This window comes from Chelonia mydas, chromosome 22 (assembly GCF_015237465.2).
Source record: "Chelonia mydas isolate rCheMyd1 chromosome 22, rCheMyd1.pri.v2, whole genome shotgun sequence".
Classification (NCBI taxonomy): Eukaryota; Metazoa; Chordata; order Testudines; family Cheloniidae; genus Chelonia; species Chelonia mydas.
Genome location: NC_051262.2, coordinates 12909515 through 12924893, shown reverse-complemented (window position 1 = coordinate 12924893; position 15379 = coordinate 12909515). Strand labels below are relative to the sequence as shown.

The following is a 15379-nucleotide window of genomic DNA, read 5'->3' as shown; positions in this document are numbered from 1 at the left end:
CCCTCTAGAGGATAAGAGACCAGCTTCTAGTTCGTCATCAGGGAGCTCGTCTGTGGGTCATGTAGCCTAGGCCTATAATATTGGAGATGAAGGAGCGAAGCTTGATACTGGGGATGAGGCACGCTGCAGTTCCCAAAGCTGCAGCAGCCTCCCTTGCACACTAATACATATGCAAAGTTCAGCTGTTACACATGCACAGCATGCCCGCAGGTTACATCCTTTATGTGCCGACAAGCTGACATGCATGTGACATGCAGCACTCTCAAGCACCAATGCTCTGAAGCATGCAGGGTGCTAGCTATGGATGCGTGTGTGCACGCACACGTACGGTTTATGTGCACGACCCTGCCCTGGTGTGCACACATTTATGTGTATACACACAGCTCTAGCATTGCATGTATGCCCCCACTCACGTGGTTTACATGCCTGTACACATTCATGTGATGTGCATACATGTCACACGCATCACATGCATGCAAACACAGAGTATATGACACCCACATTTGCCCACACATATGCAGTGCCCCATACAGAGGCACGGTCTGAGTCCAGGCTGCAGCCTTCCACTGGAGTTCTTGTTTCGCCATGAACACAGCCCTGTTGCCACTGGGTAAATAACTCCCACCGGATTGTTTTGCTAAACTGGCTTCATGACCCATGCCAAAGTGCTCAAACACAAGAAATTATCATCGTGTTAATTGCAATTCTCTTGTTATGCAAAGTCATCAGCGGACTAATGTCCCATGTTATTACCAGATATTGCAAACAGCTCAGTTCAAACAGAAAGCAGGATGTGTGCAGTTACCCCCGAGACCGACTTAGCTAGGAGTGATGGCGACATATTTCTAGGGCTTACTGGCAAGAGGGGTCAATTTTACGGGCTACATTGGAGGGCAGGCAACTCAATCTTTAGTGCTTCAGTTAAAGAGATGGCTGCTGCAACAGGCAGACATATCGAGTGCTTGGAGCAGATCAAGATGCACTTCTCGTCTCCTCCACTTGCTGTGTGTGACTTTGAGGCAGTCCGTGCCTCAGTTTCCTGCTTTCGAAGGTGCTTTGAAAGTGCAAAGCAGGATTATTAATGATTGTTCTTGGGAATAAGTGTTGGTTTCTGGTTAATCTTCCTTGAGCATGGAATGCCATTTGGGGGGTTAGGGCATTTGCACAGGATGCATTCAGGAAGAATTGATAGAGGGTGTTCAAAAATACATGCTTTGGGGTTTGGGTTTTGACTCCTGTAAACTGCTTTTGCTGTTCTGCTACGCTGCTCTCTGATGCCCAGGGCTGGGAGAAGGAAGCGGGAGTCAAACAGATTTCCATGACCTCCCGAAGATCACATTCTAGGTGTTTGCTCCCATTCGTTCTAAGTGAATTTTGAGCTTTTGAAAGGAACCAACACAAAGGAACCAAACTCTTCTGTTGACCCACAGACCATCTACGCTCCTGGTTAGAGGCAGAGCAAGCGTCCCTCTCATGCCTAATCTAAAGCATCCAGAGCATTTGGACCTGAGTCTCGCTGCTGAGATTGTGAAGAAGCAGGCCAACTATTACCAGGGTCATTGGGGGGAGGGGATTAAAGACACAGTTGCTTCTTCACTGGCATCATCAACTCTATTCACAGAAGCAACCAAGCAACGGGTCCTGATTTCTCATCTGAAGCAGAAACTCTGGAACCCACTGTCCATGTGCACTGCTCTGTTCCTTTTCCGTGACCCAGAGCCACAGGGCCTGGTGCCGTTTGCCGGGATGGCTCGTTGCCAAGCCATTTGGTGGAAGTGACGTGTTGCCCTGTATTTCTGGAGCAAGTTGAGCGGTTTTGCTCCTTCACCAGCACTTGGTGCCTGGTGTCTTTCTCCTTGGTAGATCCCTTGTCTGCTGAAACTGAGTTTGGATTTGAAAATTGTTCTTGGGTATCAGAGTCTATGGCTTTCCTGAGCCTTCCAAGACCTTTGCAAGAAGGTTGGGGGCAATTAGAGCAATGACTGAGCTATCCTGTTTCCAACTTGCATTGGTGCAGCCATGGGGCCAATTAGTGTTCATTGGGCTTCTGAAGTCAATACGAATTGTATGAGCTGAGAATCTGCCCCATCTGCTCCATGCTCCCTTGGTAAGTTTTCACAGTCTTGTTGCTTCAGGTTACACCCCTTGAGTCACCAGCCTGGTCAGGCACCCTCCAATGGCTTTGCTATCTCACACTGAGCTGACCATGGGGATTTCACTGCTTTCCCCCGAAGCTGTTCCTCTTGGCATTGCTGGTCGGCTGGCCACTTGGGGTCACCTGCTTTTTCCCCAGCAGCAAACTAATCCATCACCTGGATACTTTTTTGGCAAGAGCCACAAATGAAAAAAAAACCAGCTTGGGCAGAGGAAGAGCAGGACGTGCTGTGAGCATGATCAACTCACAGGATCCAGGGCGAATGAGCAGAGGGCGGGAATGTGCTTTGAGTGCAGGAAACCAAATATTGGAATGCTCTGCCCTGCAGGCCCCAGGTCTCACTCCATCATACACAACACAAGCTCGATTGGCCTTGCAACATTTACGCTCACAGCTGCTTTCTGAACACCAGGAAAGAGATTCACTCTTTGAAAGGGCTTGGCTTGCATTAGGGCAAAGAAATTTGGGGGCATGCAATGGGCCTCATCTGAAACTGGACATGCCCAAACGATGGGTGGGATTGAGTCTGAAATGGGATCCAGAGCTGAATTTTGCAGCCGGTCTCTGTTTCTGCAGTGGGCTGAACCTAGACCCTCAGCGTGGAACGCTTCCAAACTTTGGTAGATCCAGAGTCTAGACCTGACCGTCTTGGGGATCAGGGTCCCAAGCAGAGCTCCTCCTAATCACTGTGGATTACCAGTCACCCCACAGATGTGTACAGCAGATTGGCAGCATTGCTACGAAAGCCTTCCCTCGGACGCTAAGCAGCGGGGAGGTGGGGGGTGAGCACAGAGGAGAAACTGGCCCGTTCGCCCTCCTAGAGCTCTGGTTGGAAATCCCACCCCAGCCTTGATAACCTGTGCCAAGCGCTCCTGGGAATGAGGGGTGGTTGGGAGTGGATGTACTGTGTGCACTTTGTGTCCCGGGGGGGGTGCAGGACAGTGAGAGAGAGCTGGACAGCCACTGAGAGTCAGAGCTCTGAGCTGGGGAGCAGACCCAGGGAGTAGCCAGAACATGTGCCCTGGGAGCCTGCATCAGGCGGCATGTGAGGATTGGTCGGAGGCCACAGGAAAGAGATGCTTCGATCTGTGACGGAGGGACTGATGCTGGCACTGGGACTGTTTGCTGCTGATAAAGCTAAGGGTCCCTTACTGATTACGGTGTTGGAGTGATTTCTGGGTGAGCTTGTGTCTCCCTAAGGGCGGGAGGAGGGGGCTGCACCCCAAGGCAAGGCGGGGAGTCTGGCACCTCCCTATCCCATCCCCCCTTTCCTCATGTAGGGTTTAGTGATCAGGAGAGCACAGGGGCTTGGCAGAGGACTGGAGGCATGTCACGTGACCTGCCAGCTGACTTCCTGGGTTTGCATTCCAAAGGCACGGAGGCCCCCTGTGCTCACTACTTACTCTCGGGACCCTCCATCCAGTCCTGCAAGGTGCCGAGTGCCTGAGCCACTCCAGACGAAGGGGACTCCAGGGGTCCTCAGCATTTCACAGGACTGGGCCCAACCTGAGGACACCCGGTGTCCGGGGCTGTCCGCCCTGCACCAGTTCACTCTCACACAGTGAGATCCAAAGGGAGATAAGGGGGATTGTTCAATATCTTCATAAATGATCTGGAGGATGGTGTGGATTGCACTCTCAGCAAATTTGCGGATGATACTAAACTGGGAGGAGTGGTAGATACGCTGGAGGGGAGGGATAGGATACAGAAGGACCTAGACAAATTGGAGGATTGGGCCAAAAGAAATCTGATGAGGTTCAATAAGGATAAGTGCAGGGTCCTGCACTTAGGACGGAAGAACCCAATGCACCGCTACAGACTAGGGACCGAATGGCTAGGCAGCAGTTCTGCGGAAAAGGACCTAGGGGTGACAGTGGACGAGAAGCTGGATATGAGTCAGCAGTGTGCCCTTGTTGCCAAGAAGGCCAATGGCATTTTGGGATGTATAAGTAGGGGCATAGCGAGCAGATCGAGGGACGTGATCGTTCCCCTCTATTCGACACTGGTGAGGCCTCATCTGGAGTACTGTGTCCAGTTTTGGGCCCCACACTACAAGAAGGATGTGGATAAATTGGAAAGAGTCCAGCGAAGGGCAACAAAAATGATTAGGGGTCTAGAGCACATGACTTATGAGGAGAGGCTGAGGGAGCTGGGATTGTTTAGTCTGCAGAAGAGAAGAATGAGGGGAGATTTGATAGCTGCTTTCAACTACCTGAAAGGGGGTTCCAAAGAGGATGGCTCTAGACTGTTCTCAATGGTAGCAGATGACAGAACGAGGAGTAATGGTCTCAAGTTGCAATGGGGGAGGTTTAGATTGGATATTAGGAAAAACTTTTTCACTAAGAGGGTGGTGAAACACTGGAATGCGTTACCTAGGGAGGTGGTAGAATCTCCTTCCTTACAGGTTTTTAAGGTCAGGCTTGACAAAGCCCTGGCTGGGATGATTTAACTGGGACTTGGTCCTGCTTTGAGCAGGGGGTTGGACTAGATGACCTTCTGGGGTCCCTTCCAACCCTGATATTCTATGATTCTATGATTCTATGATAAAAGAGCCAGAGAGCACTAATCCCCTGTATGCAATCAGTGAGAAGAGACACCAGCCATGGCCAGGAGCTGCAGACTGCAGGATGCATTTTGATGTACAGTATTGCTCGTTGTGATGTCTCTGCAGTTCACTGGCAGCCCAGGTTGTTAGCGAGATACCTAAATGCTTGACAAAAATACCCTTCCTCTACCCAGGTTTCCTTCAGGGTGCAATAGCACGAGCGAAAAGGTTCAGGCCTCCCGGTTTATCAATCATCCCTTAATTAAACAGCCTGCTCTGATCTCCCACTTTGCTGTTGACTCTGACTCAGGGCTTTGTTCTCTTTATGGACAGCAGATTTTTCTATTTCTTTTTAATAGCACCAGAGAAATCTCTTTCTTCTTTCCCTGCCCCCTCCACAGAGCTGCTGGGTTTCTTTGAAGCTGCTGGCAAAGGTTTCCAGTTTCTCAGGCTTGCATTTCCCTTCCTGAGCAATCAAGGCACAGAGAGGCTAATGGCACTGGGAACCCATTGTGTCTCAATGGCTATGGAGTTCTCCGGGTTGCATTTGTCACTCACGGGCAATGGGCAAATCAGGAGTGGCTCAAGGATGTGACACCAGGCAAAGTCAGAGGGTAAACTGTCCTGAGAATCCCAGATCCAATTCATCATTGTCCTGCAGCAGCTTTCCATCAGCTCAGCTGGCATAGGGCAGGCGTAAACACCCCCTGGAAGATCCTACCAGCACAGGGGGCCTTTGCAATGACCTGTGGCTCAGGCCAGGGTCACTGTTTTCAGGGGGTAGCATAACCTCCTTCGCTGCAGATGCATTTGTTAATTAAGGGCACTTTTGCAAACCCCCTGAGATCCAACTACTGGGCTTGAAATGAAGGTGCAATGACACTCCTGGCTGTGCCTGTCCGTGGGGATTGAACTCAGGGCCTGTGGATCTAATATGTGACCCAGCCACCAGCCAGGGATGAAACCCCACGCTGGGTTAGTGTAGGTTACACTGGCAACTCTTGCTACAGAGCTGCTTGTGTCTGGTACCCCGTATTGGAGACTGGTCTATAGTCTAGGTCACGGGTAAAGCTGACTTGCCATGGTTGGGAATATGGAAGACCTCGGCTGTTCAATTCACAGCTGGGGATGAGCCCTGCCATAAAGCATAGGGGTGCCCAGCCCTGGAGGCTAAAGTTTACTTGTCTCTGATGGTTTGTTCCAGGCAAGTCTTTCGTTGAGGGACCCAAGCTGTTGAGCGGGCACTGGATCCCTAGGCCCAGGCAGAGCAGGAGGCCGATATAAGCAGGTAACGCCCAAGGGAGCAGTGTGACACAGCCCATTAGGCTGTGGAAAAGGAATGAGGAGAGCTGGGCTCTGTTTCTGCATTGGCCACTGGCACTCTCTGCACCCCCCGGCGTGAGATCCTTGGACGAGAAGGACAAGGCACCATTGTTACCCTCTTGCTATTGGAGAGGTGGGATTGAGCCAAGCCCTCTTCTTCGCTCCCTATTACCTGCAATCAATGGGGGCTGGGAACATTTACCAACCCCCCTCCAAGCCCCATCCCCACTTCTCTGTTGAATAAAACATCCTCTTGGTCAAGTCATCTCCCATGGGTGAATGGCGGGGGTGGGAAGGCTCTAGACATCTGCGGGGCCTGCTCCAATCCGTCATGAAAGATTGCTGCTGGAAGCACTATGGCAAACCATATTTCACATTTGTTATATTTATAAACATCCCCCTCCCTTTTCTCTTCTCTCTTCTCAGACAGGCAGGCACTCAGAAAGCCTTTAGTGCCTCAGCGATAAGTATTGGATAAAATATCACTTGGGATACAGTGTCAAATGCATCACGCAGTAATCGCCAGCAAAGTGGACGGGCCAACCCAATGAGATCCATTTTTCTATCAATCTTCCGGAGCAGGGAAGCTCACCTTGACTCGTAGCTCTTCTCTGCAGCCTGAAAGGCGGCGGAAGAAAGATGATTACCTTCCCTTCTCTGCACCGCCCGCCACCTGACCACACTTCCACCTTCAGCTTTTCCCTCTCCCCTCCCGCCCCATTTGTCCTGAAGCTGCCGCAGAGGCAGCCTGTTTGTGGGAGCCGTCGATTTTCTATTCAAAACGTTGTGGCACTGTCATTTTCTGCACTTCCATAATTAGGGGAATTTTAAGCAAACTACCCTGTGGATGATTACAGCCGGATTCAATTTCTGTTACTTTGATCACCAAAGGATGAGGACGCTGCTGGAATATTTGCTGATGTGCTGTGCTTCAAGAAAAGCTCCTCCAGCTGCCTCCTCTCTCTTCTCCCCACCTCGCTGCTTTCCGGCTCCCCTCCGCCAGGCTGCACCCTCAGCTCAGGGGGCACCAAATGAACCCCAAAGACACTTTTCTGTGCTAGGAGGCAGCATTGTCTCATGGTTAGCTAGAAACTGGGAGATAGGATTTATGGGGTTTGTTCCCAACTCTGTGACTCAGGGCCAGTCTGGGTGTCATATTCCCCATCCATAACATGGGGGAATAATAGCTGCTCATATTTGTCAAGAGTGAGAAGGAGCTATCAGTGCAGAGGATTAGCCGGATTTCTTGGTGCTGCAAAACTGGTTTGGAAACCTTGAGAACTAGGTTTCTTGGGTGTTATCAGTTCTTCCTACTGCTGGGTGGGTTAGAAACACCTACCCCTATTGCCAATGTTAAAACTCCCATTAAGTTTAATGCGGCCAGGATTTCATCCCAAGAGAACAGCCCAATTACAGCCGATATTTCTAGCCAGGGTGGGCTCTCTCCAAATGCAGGGGCAGCAGAGGAAAAGGCAAAGGATGGGCTGGGGGCAATGTGAAGCACATGGTTCTGAACCTCAGAAAGTGCCCTGTGCAGCTTTGGGGCAAAGGTTTAGTTCTGATTCTAGCCACACAAATTCACATCTCCCTACTTGAATCCAGATCAGCTCCTCTTTCCTCCTCCCACCCGGTCTGCGGACTCTAGAGACACAAGGACCCAAAGCCCAGTTTGGGTTTCATGGTGTTTTGTGGATTCTTTCTATGCCATGGGGGATATTTGAACTGGTTCACATCAAAGCTGGGAGGGGGAAAACTTCTTCTAATCAAAACCAACTAGCAAGTGAAATTTGCCAGGTTTTAGGGTTGTTTGCTGCCTGAAACTTTGACCTTGGGGACCAGCTTCACTGTGGAGTTTGTGAGTCTCAGATCTGGAGTGGGGACTGGGGCTGAGAGATGGTTTGGATAGAAACCCTAGGATATTGGATGATTTGAGGGCTTTCTTTCCCATGAACTCTGCAAACCAAATCAAGAAAGTATAATAAACAGGCGACTTGGAAACCTCAGACCTGAACACATGTTGTCCTACAAGCCTGGGAATCCTGATCAAGGTCAGGCCACCAGCAGAGGACTTTGTGGGGACTTCCATCCAGGCTCCAAGTCGATATAACTTTGTCAATATAAACCTGTCACACATTCAGGACTGACTGGCAAGCTGCACTCAGAAGAGACCCAGGACTCAACAAGTAGATTAGGGGGCTGTACGTCAGGACTTAGGCGTGTTGGCAAATCTCCAGGGCTGGGCGGGGGGATCGGTACTGGAACAACAGAGGCGCTACAGCTCAAAATGGCTGTGGGGGAAATGCATTTGGGGGCTACCGTACTATACCTGTCTCTATCCGGAGCCAGCAGAGAGAAGCTCAGTTCTTTTTTTGTACAGGTATAGCTGTTCTCAGTAGGAAATCATACTTAAGGAGGTTCTGTCTTGGTGTTCTCAAATGTGTGCATGACAGGCTGTCAGTTCCAGTATATTAATAGACTATTAATGCATCCAACTTTCCTGAGCAGCATGTATGGGTTTCCCATAGATTAATTAGGCCATATTTCAGGATAATTACAGCTGTATATTTCTGCACTAATTAAGTGGCTTTAAGACAAACCCACAATGTGGCTCACTGAATCATAATTAAACTTCCTCTGCCTCCTGCTATACACCATGGAACTAATACCCATAAAAGACCCCGGCACTGCTCCTCACCGGCAACAAATTAAAGCTCATGGAGGAATCTGATGGAAAGTATCATTTTTATAGAATCGTGTGTACAAATTATTCAAAATGAATATTACATGAGTCATCAAAATGATTCAACTTTCGCTTCTTTATTTATATATATCTTCTCCAATGAACTTTCACCTGATGGGAGGGGGAATGACTCATCCATGGAATATTCACATACAACAGTGCGCTTGATGCTTTCCTTCCCTAAAGCCAGCACGAGAACTAGGGACCACTTCAATCCTGCACGAGCACTGAGGGCAAAATTTACCGCTAGCCTCATGGTTCCTTCAGAGTCTACACGGATTGTAAGCTCTTCGGAGCAACGATCATCTTTCTGTTCTGTATTTGTACAGCACCTGGCCCAGTGGGGTTCTGGTTGACGCCTGGGGCTCCTAAGCACTGCCTCTATCCAAATAATAAACAATAATATCAGTCTCCCTTACGTCCTATTTTGAGGTGCCTCTGCATGAGAGCAAATTTTGCTCTGGATGCATTTTGCTGATCTGATGGCCTTGCCAGGTGATATCGCCACTGTTTAACGTGAAACGACCAACCTGGAAATAAATATTTTGACGAGTATTGGTTTGCATTTGCAAACCAACTGGCTTTGGTTGCATTTGCACCCCTTTGGAGTTAGCTTTCAGCAATTACTCAAGTGCATGAATTAGTGGTAGGTGCCCCAGTGATGGGCACTCTAGAAATAAAAGACAGATAGATAGATTTTACTGGGAATAATGAATTTGACTGCAGAACATTCATGGAAAGCAAATATCTGGGTCAAGTTCTAAGAGTTATGCTCATCCAATCAGGGAACAGAAACAATACCATGTGACCTACATGTCCAATCAGACAGCTCTAATTCTGAGCATTGGCATTTCACAACTAATCGCTTGTGAACAAGCTCCAAACCAAGGTAAAATCCTCATCTCATTAAAATCAATAGCAAAGCTCCCGTTGACTTCCGTGGGGCCGGGATTGTACTGAGAGAGTCATTCTGCCACTTTTCAAATAATGAATAGATTTCAAAAAACCTCATCTTTTAGTGGGGAATTCGTGGACTGAAGTGGAGGCGAATGGCTCCACGGTCTGCACACTGGATACTGTGGTGTGGATTTACAATCTATGTCCTGTGCAAATGCCCCCACTTGTGCCAGTTACCTTCACCGGGGTTCAGCATTTAATTGCAAGCACAGTCTGCCCTGTAGTTAGGACAGCATTTGGGTTTTTTCAGAAGGGCGTGTCACAAGGTGACTTGGTCCCTTTAAGGGGGGGGCCTGGTCTACCTCCAGGATAATTGATCAGGGAAATTTGGCCTGCAAAAAGGGTTTTAATGAACAGCTGGCACACTCGGAGAAAGGCGCGGTCAGCTGGGAAGGAGAGGAACTTCAAAGGGAGACGATAGGACAGTAAGAGGGGAGACACAGGAAAGAGGTAATTAATTTCCCTCAGGGAAAGAACTCATGAGGAGCTACTGGAGGGAGCTTGTACCATGGGACTGGCTCAGTGAAGGGAGAGGGCAGGGGTGAAGGAGACTCCTGAAGCTGGCCTGGGAGAAGGCCAACCCTCCCTCCCAAGACAGGCCTGGGGACGGACCAGGGCTAAGGACCTGGCCTGGAGAGAATCAGCCTGGGGAAAAGACACCAGGGAAGAGGCCCTGAAGCTGGGCAGCTCAGCAGGAGCTGGGTCTCCAATGAGAAAGCCCTGCAGAGCCCTGGAGCGGGAGAAGAGTCTGCCCGGGACTGAACCCAGGAAGGGTGGAGGAGTTAGGGTTCCTTTGTCTTTAGAATGGACTTTGGATACCCCAGAAGGGGTGAGGCTGTCATGTGACCTCCAGCAGTTGAGTCCCCACCCCAGACCCTGGAAGTCCCAAGGCAGAGAGTGAGGCAGAGTGGCTGCAATGGTGGGTCTCACCATGAGGGATGCTCCAAGATAGAAAGTCTCGCACAGGGCGAGGTTCATTTGTGCTCTGCATTGCCCCCGGAGATGGGGTCAGAAACACGGCGTGAACATGAGGGGTTAGAGAGCTGCCAATTCCTTGGCTTTTTTTACTTTTCCCAAGGAGAAAGAAAGCACGAACAGTATTTCAGTCTAGGATCTGCTGAGCCAGGCCTTTGTTCTGATGAAGACATTGCAGATGCATCAGTGTGTGTGGGAGGCTTCTAGCCATGAGAACATGAAGACTCCACAGGACAGATGAAACCTGCCTGGATTAGGCAGCATGGAAACCTCATCCTGCTGTAGTCACCGGAGTTGAAGGCATCCCTAGAACAGCAAGCAGGGAGAAGACGAAGGAGTGCGTCAATCTTGAAAGAGTTCCATCCACTTCTCCCTTCTCTGTTTGCCTCTCTCTCTGGCTGAGGCTTGTTTGCACTTCTTAATTTGTGAGCCATCAGTAAATGCGCCCACTGTCAAAAGCAGCAACTGAGACTAGCAGGAGACTGCAGATAGATGGTTTGTTGCTGCTCTGGGATGGCTTTTGTACTATGTTAACATTTTAAATGACGCAGCTCTGGGGAAGTGTGCTGGATCGACAGCCCTGCAGATGCAAGACCTGGACTCCTCCCCAGCATGGGGACAGCCTGGCCATCTTGCACCTGCCCTAAGGCAGAGGAAGCATCTCTGCAGAGAGAGTCAATTCGGTCCTTGGCCTGCTGAGATGGCTGAGTGAGGATGGCTAGTTCGTATCGATTGTGGTGGGTGGATTTCTTTCTTTGATGCAGTCACCTAACTGGGCCAAGAATCGCCAAATGCATTGCACACACTAGCCTGCGAGCAGCGTGAAATGTCCAAAGCTAATCACACAATATCCTACCTGAGGCACGAGGTAATAAATCAGGGAGGGGGAAGAATCACACTCAGGGCTGCTGCCCCTCATGCTAAGAGCCACAGGCTCTCTCCACCCTTAAGCCCAGCAGGAGCAGAGGGGAAAGACAGCTCTGGAGCTACACTCTGTTAAACAGAACCAGGACAGGGGCTGCAGTGTCAGGAACCTGGTGCCCAGTGCTGTAATTCTGGCAACTGCTGCTTAGCTGAGCTTTTAACACCCACAGGTTTCTTTGGAGCTTTGTTCTGCTGTTCATTTCTGTCATCTGCCTGTGGGAACCTTCCTGACCTCAGCCAGCGAGGGAGCCCTGAATGCTAGATCCACTCATTTGACTTGCTCCCTTCTCGCCATTCTGGAGGCAGCGCTGAGCGGATACTGGAGATCGCTAACAGATGTCTGCAGCTGGAGGCTTTCTTGGCTGGAAGAGCCACCAGAAAATGGGCTCTTCTGGTAGGAGAGGGTGTGAGTGTGAGTGCGTGCCTATGTTTGTAGGGTTTTTAGCGAGTGTCTATGTTTCATAGCTGGAAATGCCATGCCAAGAGCCCTTTGACAGTTCTGATTTCCCGTCCGTGTGGAATTCAGAAGCAACAAGATTTTTAGAAATGTGAGGCTGTAAAATTGGGTGAAAGGTTGGGGAAATTTCCAGCTGGCTCACCCAGCCCTCATTACCACCCAGCTGTTTGGCACTGCATGTCTCTTACCAGCTTGACAGGAGAAAGCTCTTGGCTTGGGGTAGGTGGTGGAGGGTGGAGTGGATCTAGCATGACTCTGAGAGTGGGCAGAAGGCAGGATAAGGCTTGGCTCACCACCGTGTCCCAGCGACTGCCACTTATTTGGTTCCACTCAGAGGAATAAAATTAAGGTGCACTCAAGCAACCCAGACTGGGCCACTACAAGACATTCAGGCGGAGACTTTTAATGCTGCCTAGGAGATTTGGGTGCCCAGTTCCCATTAAAATGCATGGACGCGGCCTCCCTCTCTACTTCCCTACCTGGAATCTTGGGTAGGGTTGCTACATGCTGTTAACATGGCATCAGATGGGGTTGAAACTCCAGGGCTGGATGAAACGTGTGGTTGTGTCCCTACATGGTTTGCAAACTGCCCTGGACTGGAAGGCACTGTATAAAATGTCAGCCATCACCATTGATCGCTTCTTGATGTCGCCACTGACTGTTATGTGGCAGACACTGCAGTGTATAACAAGCTTCTGTCACTGTAAAGGTGTTCCTGTCCATTTGCAGTGGAGCTGGAGAGATGCTAGTTTTTAAGGTGCTATTTGTTCCAGCTGCTGGGGTTTTGCAGATGCAGCCAGAGATACCCATGAGTTTGGGGCAGGGCAGATGCAAAGGGGCTGTGATTTTAAATACAGGGAGTTTTGTGGGTATATGGAGGGAGCTGGGATCTGGGGTTGTGAGAAGGGTGTATAAGGGGAGGAACCTCAGAACTTTGTGTGTAGCGGGAGGGGCCAGTTAAAGGGTCAGGGGATCTTGTTCTAAAGTCATCTCTTAGTGCTTTGTGGTGTGTGTGTGTGTGTGGGTGGGTGTGTGAAGAGAAAATCTGCTATTTACATTTGTGCTCCTGGTTGGAGGGGCAATCCATGACTAGAGCAGTACAATTAACTGATTTTTCAGTTCACTGCCAAACCTCCAAAATCAGAAAAATAAAATTCAGTTTGGACCTAAAACAAAAAAAATTATTTGAATATTTTGTTGAAGGAAAAAAAAAGTTCATTTCAGTTTGAACAAAATGTTTTGTTTGACCTGAAAAAAAACATTTAATTTTGATTTCAAATTATGTAATAGTTGAACAAAAATTGAAGGAAAATTTGAAACAAAGTTGGGTCAACAAAAACATTGAGCTTTTTTCAGAATTTTTTTTTTTTTGGACCAAAGCAATTCAGCGGAAATTCATGATACATTTCAGAAGACCCAAATCTGCATTTTTTGACAAACAAAAGTTTCAGTTTAAAAATGTCACCCCTTTCCCCCCAGGACCCTTTTGCCAGGCGTGGTCAGGGAGGGTATGACTCAGCTTCAGACTGTTTTTCGGGGAGAAGCGGTTAATTCTTCCAGCAGCCTCCTCAGACTTGTATCAGCCAAGGGAGAAGAGGTGAAAGGTCAAGGATAATCAACGCCCCATGTAGTCCCAGATTCACGAGGAAGGGGGAGTCTTTCCTGGGGCTGCTGTCTGTGTCCAGGAGGGGCGATTGGTAGAGAAAGCCATGAGGGTAAATTAGGTAGGAGTCATAGCTGGAACAGTTGGGGGAGGTGAAGACAATGTCCACAGAGAACTTATTCCCCTCTCACTCCAGAAGGAGATGTTACCCTAAGGAAGGGTTGGAATAACACGAGGATTCCCAAATTCATGGGCACTGAAACATCTCCTGTTCCAGGATAGGAAAGGAACCCTCCAGGTCAAGGATGGGTCCCATGAATTGAAGTCAAACACTGAAGAACTTGGGGACCATGACTTCCCTCCAGGACTGGGGATCTGTAAGGTGCTGCTTTGCACCCAGCCCACGACAGACCCACCACCACATCCAGAGTCACTTTTCAGGTAAGTTAATTTTCCAAAACACTGTCTATGTATTTCTGTGTGAGAGAGATTGTACCAATTCTCCAGCACACCTATGGCTACAGCTACCAGGGACGACCCCTTTTAGGGTGACCATACGTCCCGTTTTGGCTGGGACAGTCCCTTTCTTAAGCCCTGTCCCAGTTGTCCCGACTTTTTTGACAGAAGTGGGCATGTGCCCCTTTTGCTCCATTAGTCGGCAAGAGCAAACAGGACCCATGCCCACTTTTGTCAAAAAAGTTGGGTACGGTGTGGAGGAACGTGGCTGGGGGGGGGGGCGGGAGAGCTACAATGCCAGCCCCTTGGAGAGAGGAGACAGGGCTTGTGCGGGGAACCTGTAGGGTTCCAGTGACCCCAGCCTCATGTGGGCGGCAGGCAGGGGGCTTGGGCCAGCCCCATGTGGGGGAAAAGCTCAGGCCAGCCCTGCGCGGTGTCCCATTTCCCTTTGGGAAATATGGTTACCCTACCCCTTTTGCCTTTCAGGCCTGCTGCAGGATTCTTCCTTGGTTCTTCTAGCTGAGCACTGCTTCCTAGGCTTTCTCCCTGGGTGCCATGTTCCCTCCAGCAGGTTCCCCTCTCCCTGGGGACCTCTGGCAGCTTTTCCCAGGGGAATGTCCTGAGGCTGCTGCTCCCGGAACATTCCATCCTTAATGACAAGCTGGCTCTTTGTAGCCACACCCTCTTAATTGGCCCAACTGGGAACACCTGCTCTAGTACAGGGGAGCTGATCCTGCCTCCCTTCAAGGGTCCAGCCACCCTGTGACAAGATCCCTACTCACTGGAAACTTCTCTGTTCCAGAGGCATGGGGATAAGCTGCTGGGCTGTCCATGCCGAGGCCTCGCTGGGCCATTCCTCCTTCGGGGAGAGACATCAGACGGCGACAGCAAGTAGGAGCCACTTGGTTTTCTCTGGCAATAAATTGGGCTGGTAATAGATTAAACGCAGGAGCCGAGGATTTGTTCTAGCAGAAATGCTATCGCCCGGGGTGGTTTTAATAAAACGATAATCAAATAAAGAGCGAACTACAATAAATTAATGTCTTTCACCGGGGAGGCGGGCACAACTGTCCTTTTAAAGCTGCCACCGATGTTGTAATCAGTGAAGAGAGAGGGTGAAGGAAAAAGAAAAGGAAGGGGGGAGAAAAAGCATTTAACCCTGCTTGTTAGACATGTGAATCCCGCGTCTAATTTCCGATGGACTTACACCATGTGCGAGCACTGATAAGGCCCTGTGTGAAATT

General features: G+C 49.7%; 1 long non-coding RNA gene across 1 annotated transcript; it reads left to right on the top strand.

The window, feature by feature from the left end:
* The first annotated feature begins 13721 nt into the window (after positions 1–13721).
* On the top strand, positions 13722–15075 carry LOC122463565. The gene is made up of 2 exons (XR_006287041.1): positions 13722–14120; positions 14938–15075. It is a non-coding gene; the product is annotated as an uncharacterized LOC122463565 (long non-coding RNA).
* Positions 15076–15379: the final 304 nt, after the last annotated feature.